The sequence below is a fragment of the Benincasa hispida genome, unplaced genomic scaffold (genome assembly GCF_009727055.1).
Source record: "Benincasa hispida cultivar B227 unplaced genomic scaffold, ASM972705v1 Contig387, whole genome shotgun sequence".
In the NCBI taxonomy this organism is placed as follows: Eukaryota; Viridiplantae; Streptophyta; class Magnoliopsida; order Cucurbitales; family Cucurbitaceae; genus Benincasa; species Benincasa hispida.
The window spans coordinates 309,215-324,257 of record NW_024064829.1 but is presented as its reverse complement, the minus strand read 5'-3'; positions in this window follow the sequence as shown (position 1 = coordinate 324,257).

Sequence of the window (15,043 nt, the reverse complement as noted above, 5' to 3'; positions counted from 1 at the left end):
CATCTTCATTTACTTAGCATCCTTTACTTTCATTGCATCACTGAGTAAGATTGCTAGAGTACCGCATACTTAATCATGCAGCATAGGAATATGAAGCAAGTAGCAAACCACCGGGAGGTGTACGTTGCGCGAGTGTTGTGAGAAAACCTTATTTGCTTAGTGTGAAGCTGTAGCAACACTTGTCTATAAGCAGATGCAATGCTTGTCTATGAGTAGAATGAGCAACAACTAACTGTCCAGGAGGGCAAGTGGTTGGTCGCATTAAGCAATGTAAGCAAGTGTTCACTAGAGATAGGAATAATCTTACGTCAGCCAGGTTTATGCGATTACCTTGTCTTATGAGCGCATCATTCATCATTTAGGCATACTTGTTTAAAAACCAAATCTAAGTCTCAGGAGAGCGGATTGGATCGCATAAGCAAGAATGGGGAACTTAGAAATAAGCTCTGTTTGCTACTACACAGCATATGCACCCTTTAAGTTGGATATGGTGGTATGCCATCATATAGAGGCTTAGAAATAGGCTTTTCGACACTATCGCATATACATTGCATGCGTCTACGTCAAGTGTGTATAGCATAATCGCATAGCTTGCATTGGATGGGGTTACCCTTGCGATCAAGCTTGGTGTTGCAGTGAAGAAATCCTCGCCTTTTCATCTATTTTTCCATACATTTTACTACGTGTTAACAGTTGCCACGTCTCTACCTCTCAATCATACTTCCACTGCTTAATCTATTAGTTAGGAGTAGAAGTAGTGCTTAGCCCATAACCCTCATCATTCTTTTATTTCATCGCCGCAAACACACTACTGCATACCATTTAGCTACAAGTCCCTGAGTTCGACCTCGGATCACCCAAGAAACTTACCATCTCGTTATATTTGGTGAAAGTGCAAGAAAACTTGTGACAAGAACGCATGGTCATTGCATATGAGATCAATGCATACTTTCCATTCCAATGCATGACTATCGATGCATGAGAACAAACGCATAACCTAAGACATGCATCGTATAATATGCATCCCAAATTTACGTCACCAATAACCTTTTTCAGTAAAAATGTCCTTTAGTCATCTTGCCTTTAAGACATGAATCGCATACAAGTAAAGAATTTTCCTCTAACTCGCCTAGAAATCCATTCTTTACCAACCTCTCAATCCTATTGAGATTGATGTACCCTAATCGAAAGTGCCAAAGTTGCCATTTTCCTTAGGAAAAACCTTAAGTCATTTATTTTGAGTTACGACAGCTTTAAACATCTCTCTGTTATGAAAGGAATTTGTTGCTAACGGCCTTAGCACATACAAATTGTTTTCTAGTTTAGCTGAACATATCTCAACAACATCTTTCAGAATAAACATTTTATTCACCGAAATGTTGAGAGTATATTTACATTCAATCAAGCACTTTACAGAAATTAAGTTTGTCTTTAACTTGGGAACAACATATACGTCATGTAAAATGATAAATTTACTCTATAAAGTCAATTGGAGGCCTCTCACTACTACAGTTGAGACGACGTGCCCGGTGCCTACTCTCATCGTCATCTCATCAGCCTCAAACTGCCACTAGGATCTAATCCCTTAAAAAGAAGAACAAACATGATTAGTGGCCCTAGAGTCTATAATCCAGGCAGAATCATCATTCTCCACTAAATAAGTTTCCAAAATAAGTAAATCACATTTACCTTGTTTGGCCTTGGCCTTAGCCTTCTTATTCTCCATTAACCAGCGTGGACAGTTTCGCTTCCAGTGCCCATCCTAGTTGCAATGGAAACATTTTCCTTTCTCAACCGGCGTTTGTCACCTACCCTGCTGTGCGGTAGATTGTGGGTTAGCTGGTGCCTTCCCCTTCCTCTTACTACCCTTCTTCTTCTTCTTCCACTTATTAGTGTTGGAAGTAGAAGGTGCAGACTTAGTTCATGAGGTTGAACCCCAATGAAACTTCTTAGATGATGAAGCAACATTTGCCTCACCAACCTTTTTCTTCTTGCTTTTTAGCAAGGATTGGAATATCTACAACTTATTAGTGTTGGAAGTAGAAGGTGCAGACTTAGTTCCTGAGGTCGAACCTCGATGGAACTTCTTAGATGATGAAGAAATATTTGCCTCACCAACCTTCTTCTTCTTGCTTTTCAGCAAGGATTGGAATGTCTACAACTCATTGATGAGAGTTAAGGGTATCAACTTTGTTCAGCACAACATTGCTGACAATGTGCAATAAGCTTTCTGGCAACGTTTGCAAAATAATGCTAACCTGGCTTCCCTCATCGACGTGGGCTCAATTCATCTCCACCACATTAAAGTGGATCATCATGTCCAAAACGTGTTCTCGAACAGATGTACCCTCCTCCATTTTTTTTTGGGTTTTATGTCCTAAAACTCACAGTTTATAAAAGATAAACATATTCTATAATCAGTAAACTCATTATTGATTCTATAAATTGCATACGTAAATGTCTAAATCCAATAAACTAAGATCAATGACTATTATATGAATACTTGAACTTTATGTAGAGACATGGAGATGGATCAAGTTCGAGTAAATAGCAAAAACAATCTATAGTATATGATTAAGGTTGGGTACCTTATTCTGGTAATACTATTGGATGTGGCCTACTCTGTAGTTGTTACAAAGAGTTGTAAAGATACAACAAACGAAGTGATCCAAATTCATTCATGTATTGACATGAGGAATGAGGGTGTCTTATGCAATGAGTTTGCATAAAATAGGACGAAGAAATAAGTCACTTTTACTGTATAATGTTATTTACTGTATAACACTAACTATTTCACTTAGATGACCTAGGTAACTCGATCTTAATCCTGAGCTAATTATGAACTTCTGTTTATTCGGGATTATCCTTAGATTTGCATAGGTGAGGGTTGACTCAATAGCACTGGCTCAATAAGCCTCCCATTTCAGGGGTAAGACTGGGTAGATAGTTGGGAATATAAGGTGCAAGACGGAATCCACGCCTACCCGTTTTAGGGATAAGAGAAAGGTTCTTCTTTTAAGTACTTAATCCAGGTCTTGAACAAGAGGCTCCACCCTCTCACTGGGTTGAGAGGATCTAGTTTAGTGACTGGATCACAAACCAATTGTTCATTGGAGGATCAGTAGGAACTTAAGGAACAAGACGTAATCTCGGGGGTAAAACATACATTTGACTCAGCCGTTATTACGAACAACCTGTGAAGGGTCGGCTTACTAATTATGGTTAAATCATATGGACATAATACATTTATAGTGAGGGGAGTGCAACTATGGGCTTTACTGGAGTGACCCATTAGTTAACGAATGATGATTAATTTGGTGAAAACAGTTTAGTCAATTAATCTCGGATCGTTGGAGCCCATGATCTGTAGGTCCGTGAGGTGCCCCTACTAGCTCGTAAATGGATTAACTTTAGAGTAGTGTGATAAGTTTATTTGAAATGTTCAAATTAGAATTAAACAGAATTGAAGAATTAATTAATAGTTAAATATGATTTAAATATTAAATTTATGAAGGTGGATTTGTGTAAAATCAGAATTAATTAAATTGTTTAAATAATTATTTATTAATTTTATTAGAAAATTAATTTATGAAATCAATTTTGTAAAATTAACAATATTTTCAATTTTTGAAATCAAATTGATTTTTTAAATCATTTGGTAAAATTGAAAAGTTTGAAAAAACACAAAATGGAATTATGGATTTTTCCATTAACACCTTCAACTAGCTCACAATAAACCCACTTAAGTTTGGCTTCAATAACTCCAAAGATGAGCTGCATCTCATACAGCCATCTTCTTTGCATGAAAGTCCTGCAATAAATAGAGAAGATTGGAATAGAATTGAGGCATGCATCAATAGAGTTTTTGCTGAAAAATTCGAGTTGAAGAAGTTGTTCTTCAAGTGGGTTGTTGCAGTGAGTTCTTCTCCAAGTTCCCTTCATTCAAGCTTATCTTGAGTCCAACAACTCAATTTAAAGCTCCAAGAAAATAGTGGTGAAGATTTTGAGGTGGTTCACTCCAAGATTTGGAGAAGTTTTGCAATTGAGAATCAAGATTCAAGAAGTTCTACAAAGGTATTACATGAAACCCTCTTGTTATTATATGAGCATGCTTTATTTATAGCCAAAATTTAATGAATTAGAATCCTTATTGATCCTTGTTGCTTTCGTTGCATGCTGATATACTCCTTCAATTGGTATCAGAGCTCCATTTATGCATTCAATTTGGTTTAATTTTGGTGTGGTGGGTGTTTTTCATGAGTTATATGAAAATGGTGCACTGATACGGTTTTCATGAGCTCCATTTAAGCATTTTTTGTGCCCAAGCCAACACATCCCTTGCATGCAACTTAGCTCTCTTAGAACATGTGCCCAACATCACCGTCTTACCCTTCTAGCTACTTGCTTATTCAACCGAAGTAGCTACCTATTTGTTCAAGATTCCAGATTCAACTTTCAAATTTAATAACTAATTTTTCAGACCTTTTTTTCAAGAAATTTCCTTCTACAAACTTGCTCTAAAATGTCCTGGCAAGCTTACCTTAAAATTTTAGCTCAGAACTCCTTGTAATTTGGTCGGAATCCTCAAATTATTAAGACTGGCGCAAGCTCACTCGAGAGCTTGCCTTTCAGCCGGATTCTTCACTCTCTAGCTCCATTCCTCTAGAATTTCCTTCCGGAAACCAAATCTGGGCAACTAGACACACTCATGGTTTGACTAGCTCTGGAATCACTCCATTTGCTCGAGTGAATTGCTCAAACTCTCTCTTTGAAGTCAAGCTTCCCTTTTATGCTAGCAGCTGCATGATCATCCTTTAACATCAAGCTACCATCTCCTCCTTAAAGGGATAACAACATGCTTGAGCATGATAACTGGCTTAGCTGATGAATAACTAGGCCGATCCTTTCCTCTTGGTCATCAACGCAAGGATCAATTCTCAAGCCAATGCTTGCAACCACATGGTTGTATGCCTTTACAATGCATTACCCATCATTGGCCAACGCATTACTCACCTTGAGGCTATCCCGTCCCTCCTTTGGTCACATACTCCTAAGCCAACACATGTCTTATCCCACGCATAGCTTAGTCTTAACATATCAACCAAGCGTTAGGCCTTCCTTGCTTCATCTTATATGTCATCGTATGCTTACTCGCTCCATCGCATAGTTGTAGTATACATCAAGTGTCCAGCGCCTTGCGCTCATCACCGTATACTAGTCAGCGTGCACACCCAGCCTCATCGCTCAGCGCCTTACGCTCATCATCTAGCCCTGTGTACATCGCATACCCCATCGTCAAGCGCTCAACGCCTATCATCTAGCGCTTACGCTTATCATCTAGCACAGTCGTGCAGCCTCGCATGCCCTATGCGATCACCCTCACGCAACACTTCAATGCCCAACGCCTTGCTCGCACGCAATCGAGCACTTCCTCGCCCGCCTTGGCCTTACTTGTTGCACAATGGCTTTTCCTCGTTGCATGATCACACAAGCCTCAACGCATCACTTGTACACGTGCGCCATGCTTAACGCCTAGCCTTGCGCCAACGCCCAGCCTACTTTGCCCGCAAGCTCATTAACCTCGCAAGCCCCCTTGGTTGGGGAGAGGCTGTCTCTTATACACATCTAGATGTGTATAAGAGACAGAGCCTCAACGCATCACTTGTACACGTGCGCCATGCTTAACGCCTAGCCTTGCGCCAACGCCCAGCCTACTTTGCCCGCAAGCTCATTAACCTCGCAAGCCCCCTTGGTTGCCGCAAGCTTTGTAACTGCATCATGCAAAATCCTTCAACTCATGCATTCATTCTTAGTTCCAACGTATAGTTTGTCCTTGGCTTCAACATTTTGCCTCACATAACCTCTACGAGCCTTGGTTGCTACACATACAACCTCATGCATCCATACTTCTCAACCAACGCATGCCTACTCTTGGCTTCCATACTTAGAAAATTTTCCATTTGTTAACCTATCTAAAACTCACCCAAGACTAGGTGTTTCCAACATTTAGAATTTTCTTCCTCGATCTTCCTACTTTCTTTACTTCTTTTTACAACACTACTTTAACATATGTCTATTACTCACTTATGTAGGAAAAATGGAGTACGGGGTTTAAATACAACATGCTTTTGAACATGAAAAAGAGTTCAAAGTTTATGCCTTTAAAGAATACTTCTTTGCGTAAATCCCGCAAACTGTCAAGAACTCCTTGAATAGCAACAAAACTTGAACACAGCAACCTTCAAGACTTTCTTCAAGAACTCATGAACCAAAACGAGACACGACCACTTGGATTCCTTGGTATACTCAGGATGAGAACCCAAGAGTTGTGGGCCCTTACTATTTTGGTTAGGAAGGAGTTTGAGAGTTTGGAAGAGGAAGACGATTGAGGAAGAAGCACTATCGTATAGCAAAGTTCTTCAATCGTTTAGTTTAAAGAGTCTATCGTATAGGCTTTTTGAAATTTCGTGTAGTGTTATTTCGTATGATATAAAAGAAAAACCCATTTTTTTTCATTTATTCAATTTTGCCATAAAAACCAACTAACCACCCACTAAAGTGGTTGGAGAGAAAATATGATTATTATTCAAAAGTAATAAATAATATAAATAAATATGATAACCAACTTATCGTATTATATTTATAACCTATAGTTTTAATATTGCATCATATACAATATAAATTAGAGTTCTTTTTCTCTATTTTACAACATTTAATATAAATCATATTTATATTAAATTTAACAACTATGAATCTCATTCATATAAAATATATTTAAATCATATTTAAATATTTATTCCTCAAATTATAAGGTCATGTTACCTATGGTCATCCTAGTGAAATTAAAGTCTCTATTATGAACGGTGTTATATAATGAGACTAAACATTTCGTGATCTGATCTTATACAAACTCTTTTATATAGAATATCCTTGCTCACATTCTAATACATGAATGATCAGGATCAGATCATTTGTAGCACTTTACAACATTTGTAACATCTATAAAACGGACCATACTCGTAGTGTTACCAGGATAAGGTACCTAGCCTTATCCATATACTACAGACTATTTGGGTTATCGCTTAAACATAATCCACCTGTATGTCTCCACATACATGTTTAAGTTACAACAATAACCATGGATGTTAGTTTATTGGTTTGTGGTTCATGCAACTAAAATATCACATATTTCATAGACAAAGTGAATCAAATATCAAATATTATTAATCACATACAAATTTGTTCATACAAGGTTTACAAACTATAGAACCCTACGAGATTTAGGGCATCAACCCCAACAGGAACAATGCCAACGTTGGTGATTCACACGGTCAAGGAGAATAGAGGGTTTGGTAGGAAAGAAGTGAAAGGAGAGAGAAGGTTTGGTAGTGAAATGAGATATTTTTTAATAAAGTAAGAAAATAAATGTAGACCTTTAAGGTCAGTTTTAAACCGACATTATAGCCTGTCTTCAATGTCGATTTAAAACCGACATTAAAGATTCATTTTTTTTCAAAAAAAATCGACATTATATATTCAATTTCACTTTTTCCAACTGACATTAAAGTCCAAAATTCTTGTAGTGGATGTTCATTGATAGCACGATATCAGTGGTAGTTCTTTATCACCGGTAACATGCTATTAGTGGTAGCTTCTATCAATGATAATGTGCTATCAGTGGTAGCTTCTATCGCTGATAGCATGCTATTAATGGTAGCACTTATTGTCGATAATGTGCTATCGTTGTTAGCTTCTATCACTGATAACATGCTATCAGTGGTAGCTTCTATCAATGATAACTACTAACCACCTTACTATCCCTTTCTTTGTCCTTTACAAACATTCATACGGTCCCTTTTTTCTGATACCTCTCAAGGGCACTCCGTAAAAACAGTGAACAACCAAACTAAACCCTTCTTCTTCGTTTGATTTTGTAAACAAATATTACGATACACAAATACACAAATACGTAACTAATATACTTTAAATATCGTATATTAGTTGACTGATATACTAAAAAACGTGGGTTTGTTAAAAGGGCAAAATTGGAATACGAAATAAATGAAAATTTAAATTTAAATTTAAGCATTTTGCTATATCTACAATTTTTCATATGTTGAAGGTACACCTCTAATCATACATTTTGGATTTGCCACCTATTGCAAATTCCTTTTATATTTAATATTTTGTTATAATAATCGAATTTGATGATTGGCATGTTGGTGTTAAGTCACTTGTGAATTGGATACTTTCAAGTATTGGGTACGAAACTCAGCATCATAATACTTATGGAAAAAAAAGAGAGAGAGAAGAAGCAAAAACCAAATCAAGAAAAGAAACTAAAATAACAAAAAAAAAAAAATCAGAGAAAGGAAAGAAAAGAAAAGAAAGAGACAAGGAGGGTGAAATTGGAAATTAGAAATTCAAAAGTTGACTAGTGAACATTTCCAAATTTGTAAATATTTTAGAGAGATGTTATAGATTTTTTTCTCTTATTTTACTATCTATTACAAATATTATATGAATAAATGAAAAAGGAATGTAATATAAGAAAAGTGAAAATATGTAGACCAATAATGTGATAGATCTAATTAATATCACAAGGAGAATGTAACGACTTCTTGATATTTTATCAATTATACAACTTTAACTGTATATGGATGACTCTCTAATCTATACTTAATATGTGATTAATATTTCTTTAAAAATTATCAAACAATAATTAATTTTCATGAAATGAGAAAAAAAAATTATTGTGTGGAACTATTATTGAAATAAATATTATTTCATTTATTGTTATATTATCTAATAATAATTAATTTTATTTCAATAATTTTATTTATATTAATAAATAATAATAATGCTAATTCATAAATTCAAAAAAAGTTAGTAATATTTAATGATAAGAAATTATAATCCATGTTCAAAATAACATATGAAAGAAAATAGTAATATTTAATGATAAGACCATGAAATGCTTTTGGAAAGACCATGATAATTGCCTTTTTTATGCTTGGGTGTCTACCTGATACGATAACCAAATCACGAACTTGTCCAATTGCACATCTTAATTGTTGAAAAAATCATACCCAAGATTCATCAATTTCTGCACCAGATATACTAAACGTGACTGGGTATATTTAATTATTTTCATCAACCCCAGTCGCAAGCAAGAGTTTACCATTGTACTCACCCCATAAATATGTTCCATCTACGATTAAAATAGGGTGAAAGCAGTTCAGAAACCCCCTAATGGAAGCACCAAGAGCCATAAAGCCGTGCTTGAAATATTTATCTTCCTGCAGATCATATTTAAATGTTGAACCAAAATTTTCAATTTGTAAGGCTTTACCAAATTTAGGTAACTTCTTGTAGGATTCTTCTGGTGATCCCAAAACAAACACTAACACTTCTTTCCTTACTCTCCATGCCTTGTCGTAACTTAAACTCACACCATACTCTTGTTTTATATCCTTCACAATGTCCTTCGATTTATATGAACGACTAACATCTTCAAACTTCGACGAAACTAAATGTCCGAGAACCCAACTAGAAGCTTGTCTATGATCGTTAGTCAATATTTCATTTCTACATGTATGGACATTGTCATACTTAGAGATTTTAAATATTTCATAATTTTTCAATTTAACGGCTCGAAGTCTCCATTTGCATTCTTCAACTAAGCATATAACTTTGTATAATGTTGTGGTCGACTTCTTCACCCTAAACTGAAAGTTACCTCTAATTGCTAACGTAGATAACCACATCTTTAAATCCTTCTTAGATATAAATATGTCACTAACTTACACATCTTCAGAAGAATAAGACTGACCTGGCATGACGATTGTGCTATTAGATGGATGTGACAAGTCACGACCCATTGCATGTGACGAGCCTTTATAGTCTTTGATTGTTCGTTCTTCTGCATAAGGTGTATAGTGGGTATTAATCTTGGGTCCCTCTCCATCACCCTTCTCCCTCCAAGACCAATCATTGAAATATTGACCCTGGTCTACATCATCCCTAAGTTATGGTCGTCAAATTATTAGGCGACAAAGTAAGTGATGGGTTAAAATATATGGGGGAAAATTGACTATCTAACACCATCTTGCAATGTACTGGCCTAGATGTTGAAAGGATTTCTTCAGTTCGTCGAATATATGATTTTTTTGGATGAAATCCTTGATTACTTGAACACTTTGGAAGCATAGATACGTAAAGAGGTATTACTGAGACCTCTTCCCATATGAGGAATATGTGTAGATCTTCATCATTTCGATTACAAATGCAGGGGCTTTAGATCTCAATTGAAGTATACATCTTATAACAAGATTATACTTATCTGATATTATACCACTTATCCTATAAACTTCGGTCAGGAATTCATTATAGGTTGTTCGACCTCAATGTCAAACCCCCACAACTCTCCTCCATCATAATCCTTTTCCCTTTCATTCCAAATGCCACCGAAAAAAATCCAAACACGAGGAATTTTCCTACAATTTATAACAAAAATGTATTAATATAATGTAGCTAAAGAAAAAGCAAAATAAAAAAAGAAACTAGAAAGAAAAAAATTGACCCGGTCGTCCACCTAGCCGGGTACAACATTGGGCAAAAAAATAATATTCCTACTTTTTGTACGTCTGGCCGGGCTAGGGTTAACTCTACTAGTCCCTAGACCAGTCCCAGCTCGATTCCTATCTCGTACTTGGGAAGACCGAATCAATAAATTTATTCATACCTGGTGAAGACCCGGTGAAGTCTGGTCGGGTATCAAACTTATTTCAACAATTATTTTGTACCCGGTGAAGCCCGGCCAAGTAATTTTAACTCATTTTCTTTCTACTCGGTTAAGCCCGATCGGGTATCCAACTTATTTCATGAATTACTTTGTACCTAGTGAAGCCCGACTGGGTAATTTTAACTTATTCCCTTTCTACTCGGTGAAGTCCAGCTAAGTATCTTCAAAAAATAAAAAAATTGCTATCTTTTTTTCATGTTTTTTTATAATTTAAAGGTCGTTTATTTTTTTTCAATTTTTCCAGAAATTATCGACCTATTGAATACATACAAAATTAAATACATGTCAGCGGGAAAAAATTGCTATATCCAAGCACATTTGTTCTTAAGTTGTTCTTTCTATCTCAGAAATTTTCCAAAATCTAAGATATTTTGGTTCGATCTAATCTTTATGATTATTAATTTTAAATTTAATTTTGTGCAACTTGTGAGTATAGTTCAATTGGCTACGACATTAGTAGCTTTAAAAACCATAGAAAAATAATCTACATTATAAAAAATGTCTTTGAACTTTGTATTTTATATAAAAAATACCTCTAAAATTTCAAAAGTTTCAAAAGTACGTTTAAACTTTCAAAATGAATTAAAAAATGCTTTAACCATTAGTTTTGGATGGAAACCGTTTGTGTTTTGTTTAAAAAATATTTCTAAACGTTCAAATGTTTCAAAATATCCTTATACTTACAAAAAATCAAAAGTTCCGTTAGAATTAGTATATGAACAAAAAATATTAATTTGCAAAAGTACCACTACACTTTCAAAAGTTGTAGTATCCTTACCTTTAAAAAAAAGTTAAAAAGAAAGACAATAATAGATCTACCAAAGAGACCTGACTTTAATATTTTAACAAGATTGTATGTTAATAGTTACTAGTTATGTGCATATATATAGCCAAATATGTACTTTTTGTATTTGACTATTTTATCATATTGGTGAGTTTTGATGACAGATTTTGATTTCGAGATTTTGTGAGATTTTATACTCTAACTTGAAGTTTTGGTTTATATTTAGATTTTATACTAATTTTGAAAGTTAAGGATATTATTAAAATGTTTGAAAGTTCAAAGGTATTTTTGACACAAAGATCAAAGTGAAAGAATATTTTCTATGCTTTTTAGCCCCTTTATAGTTAAATGGGTGATTGTAAGAATATAGGTTTAAATACTATTTTGGTTCCTATAGTATACTTTTGATTTTTGTTCATTTTAGTCTTTATACTTTCAAAATGTTCATTTTAGTCTTTATACTTTCAAAATGTTCATTTTAGTTTCTACACTTTTAATTTTGGTTCATTTTGGTCTCTATACTTTTAAAAAATTTATTTTAGTTCTTGTAATTTCGACTTATGTTCATTTTGGTCCTTGAATATTCCAAAAGTTATCATTGTAATTCCTTAAAAATGAAAATGAAGGGACAGAAAATTATCACTTTTAAAAAAATATAAGGATCAAGGTGAACTAAAATTGAAAGTATAAGAATCAAAATAAACATTTTGAAAGTATAGAGACCAAAATACACCAAATTTAAAAAAATAGGGACCAAAATGAACTTTTTGAAAGTACGAAAACTAAAATGAACTAAAATTATAAGTATAGAGACTCAAATAGAATTTAAACCCAAGAATATATATGTATTTTCTCCATTATTGTCTTTTTTGTGATTTATTTTCCTAGTAATCAAGTCATTATTGGATATTATCCCACAATCCAGATTAGGATTGTAACAAAAAAAAAAAATTGGAAAACTGAAAAATCAAACCAATCCAAAATGATTCAATGGTTTAGTTTGGTTTTTAGTATAAAATTTGACATTTTGGTTTATATTTAAAGAAAACCAAAAAGGTATTGGTTCAGATTGGTTTTTTTTATTAGAAAAACCAATCAAAACCGAACCAATACAATGGTATATACCCTTAAAAGTAAACTATCTTTTAGTATTTTAATTATTATGGTGCATGTATATTTATTATTTAAAAAAATATATACTAATTATTGTGGACCATGTATATTTTTTATTTAGAAAGGTGTCAAAAAAAAATAAAGATGTCAAATTTCAATTTATATATATATATATAAAAGAAATAAACCAAAATTTAATTTTAAATTAACAAAAAGGACCAAAAAAAGTAGTAATAAAAATAAAAATTAGAAACAAAAAAAAAAAAGAAAATGTTAAAAACCATTAACCAAACCAATAATAAATTGATCCAAATAAAACCAATTCCATGGCTTTGTTTTTTATTGGACATTGGTTTGAATCTTTTCTTTGTAAGACTAATTGCTTTGGTTGATTCTTGGTTAGCCTCAAAACTAATAAAACCAAACCGATTATCACTCCTAATCCAGATTATCCATCCAAAGTCCAAATTGAGTAGGTTTTTGCTAAAATTTTGTGAGCCCATATTTGGGTTTTTTTTTTCATCCAAATGTCACCATTATGTCATCTCGAGTTTTAAGTAATTTTTTTTGTAATGCCCTACATTGTCAAATGTAGTCAACTTTCGTAAATTGAAATTTACTTCAAATCTCATCTTAATTACTTAACTTATATTAAATTTTATAAGTGAAAATTATTTATTGGAGACTAAGGGTTTGGATTGAGTTTTTAAGTGTTTAAATAAGTGTTTATAAGTGCAAAAAGTGTGTTTACAAACATTTAGAAAGTCAATTCAAACGGATTATAATTATTGGATTTAATTGGGTTACTTGAATGGATCTTAAAATCTAATTTGGATAAATTAGATTTAAAGTGGTCTAATTAAAACATCCAAGTTATTTAGTTTCCTTATGTTGATGCATAGAGACTGTTTGGGGCTCTGAGTTAAAGATAAGATGTCTAGAGTTCATATGTCTGTGGAGTTCATATATCTGTGAAATTCATATGTCTGTGTTTAGGGTGTAGAGATATTTGATCTGAATTCATATGTTTATATTTATGGTGTAGAGTTGAATTCATATGTCTGGGTATCTCATAATTTTTTTGAACTCTAAATAATATGTTTTTATGATTACTATTTTTATTTTGAAACTTTTTTATTCAATAATTCTACCCATCTTTGTTTGAATAAAATATGGATTACAATTTTCTTCTTTTTATTTTTAAAACTTTTCTTTCTTTCTTTTTTAGGGTAATGAACAACAATTAACCCTACATTTCTCGTAGAAATATGGTTAAATAAAATGAGAAACTAAAACGAAATCAAAACATTTGATTCTAACTAATTTTTCTCCATGAATTTCATTATCATCTTCTTCTTTTTCTTCTTCTTCCTATTGTTGCTTTATATTTTTATTATATCATGAATTTTTTTAATTAAATCTCCCCCATCATCGTAACAAGCAATAGAATGTCATCACATTTCTTCAACAATTTCACTTTCATTTCCTCTAATTTTGGAGGATCATCAAAGAACAAATCTCTATTTTTCACTAATTCTTGTTGGAAAATGTTCCAAGAATTTTTTTTTATTTTATGTTTTTTTTTTTTGTTATATGTTACATACTTTTCGTCTAAATATTCTTAACATTCATTTGATATGTGAATTCATTACGTATAAATATTACATTTAATGTAGACAAAATAATATATTTTATATAATTAACAACCCTACAACATACTTTAACAGTCATCAATCTTATAGTAGTCGGAAGTGGTTATCGAAATTGATTATCGAAGATGATTTTTGCTGAAGTTTGTAGTCGGAGTCTGAAGTTGGTCACATGAAGGTGTATTAGAGTTGGTTGTCGAAATTTGTCATTGGAAGTGGTTTTCAAATCCCGGAGTTGGTTGGACAAAAGTGGTCGTCGAAGTTGATTATCGAAGATGATTTTTGCTGGAGATTGTAATTGGAGGTGATTGTCGGAGCACAAAGTTAGTCGCATGAAGGTGGTATTAGAGTTGGTTGTCGGAGTTAAAACATTTTCTATTATCAATAAAGATGTTATTCAACATTTCTTCAATAAAGTTGTTATTGAATTTGTAAATTGCACTTGTAAAGACTAAATCCAATAAACTAAAATCCATAGCTATTATATGAATACTTGAACTTTACGTGGAGATATAAAGCTGGATCAAGTTCGTAAACAACCAAAACGGTCTATAGTATACGAATAAGGTTGGGTGCCTTATTCTAGTAACACTATCGGATGCGGCCTACTCTGTAGTTGTTACAATATGTTATAAGGTACTTCAAATGAAGTGATCCTAATCCGTTCATGTATTGACATGAGGAGTGAGGGTG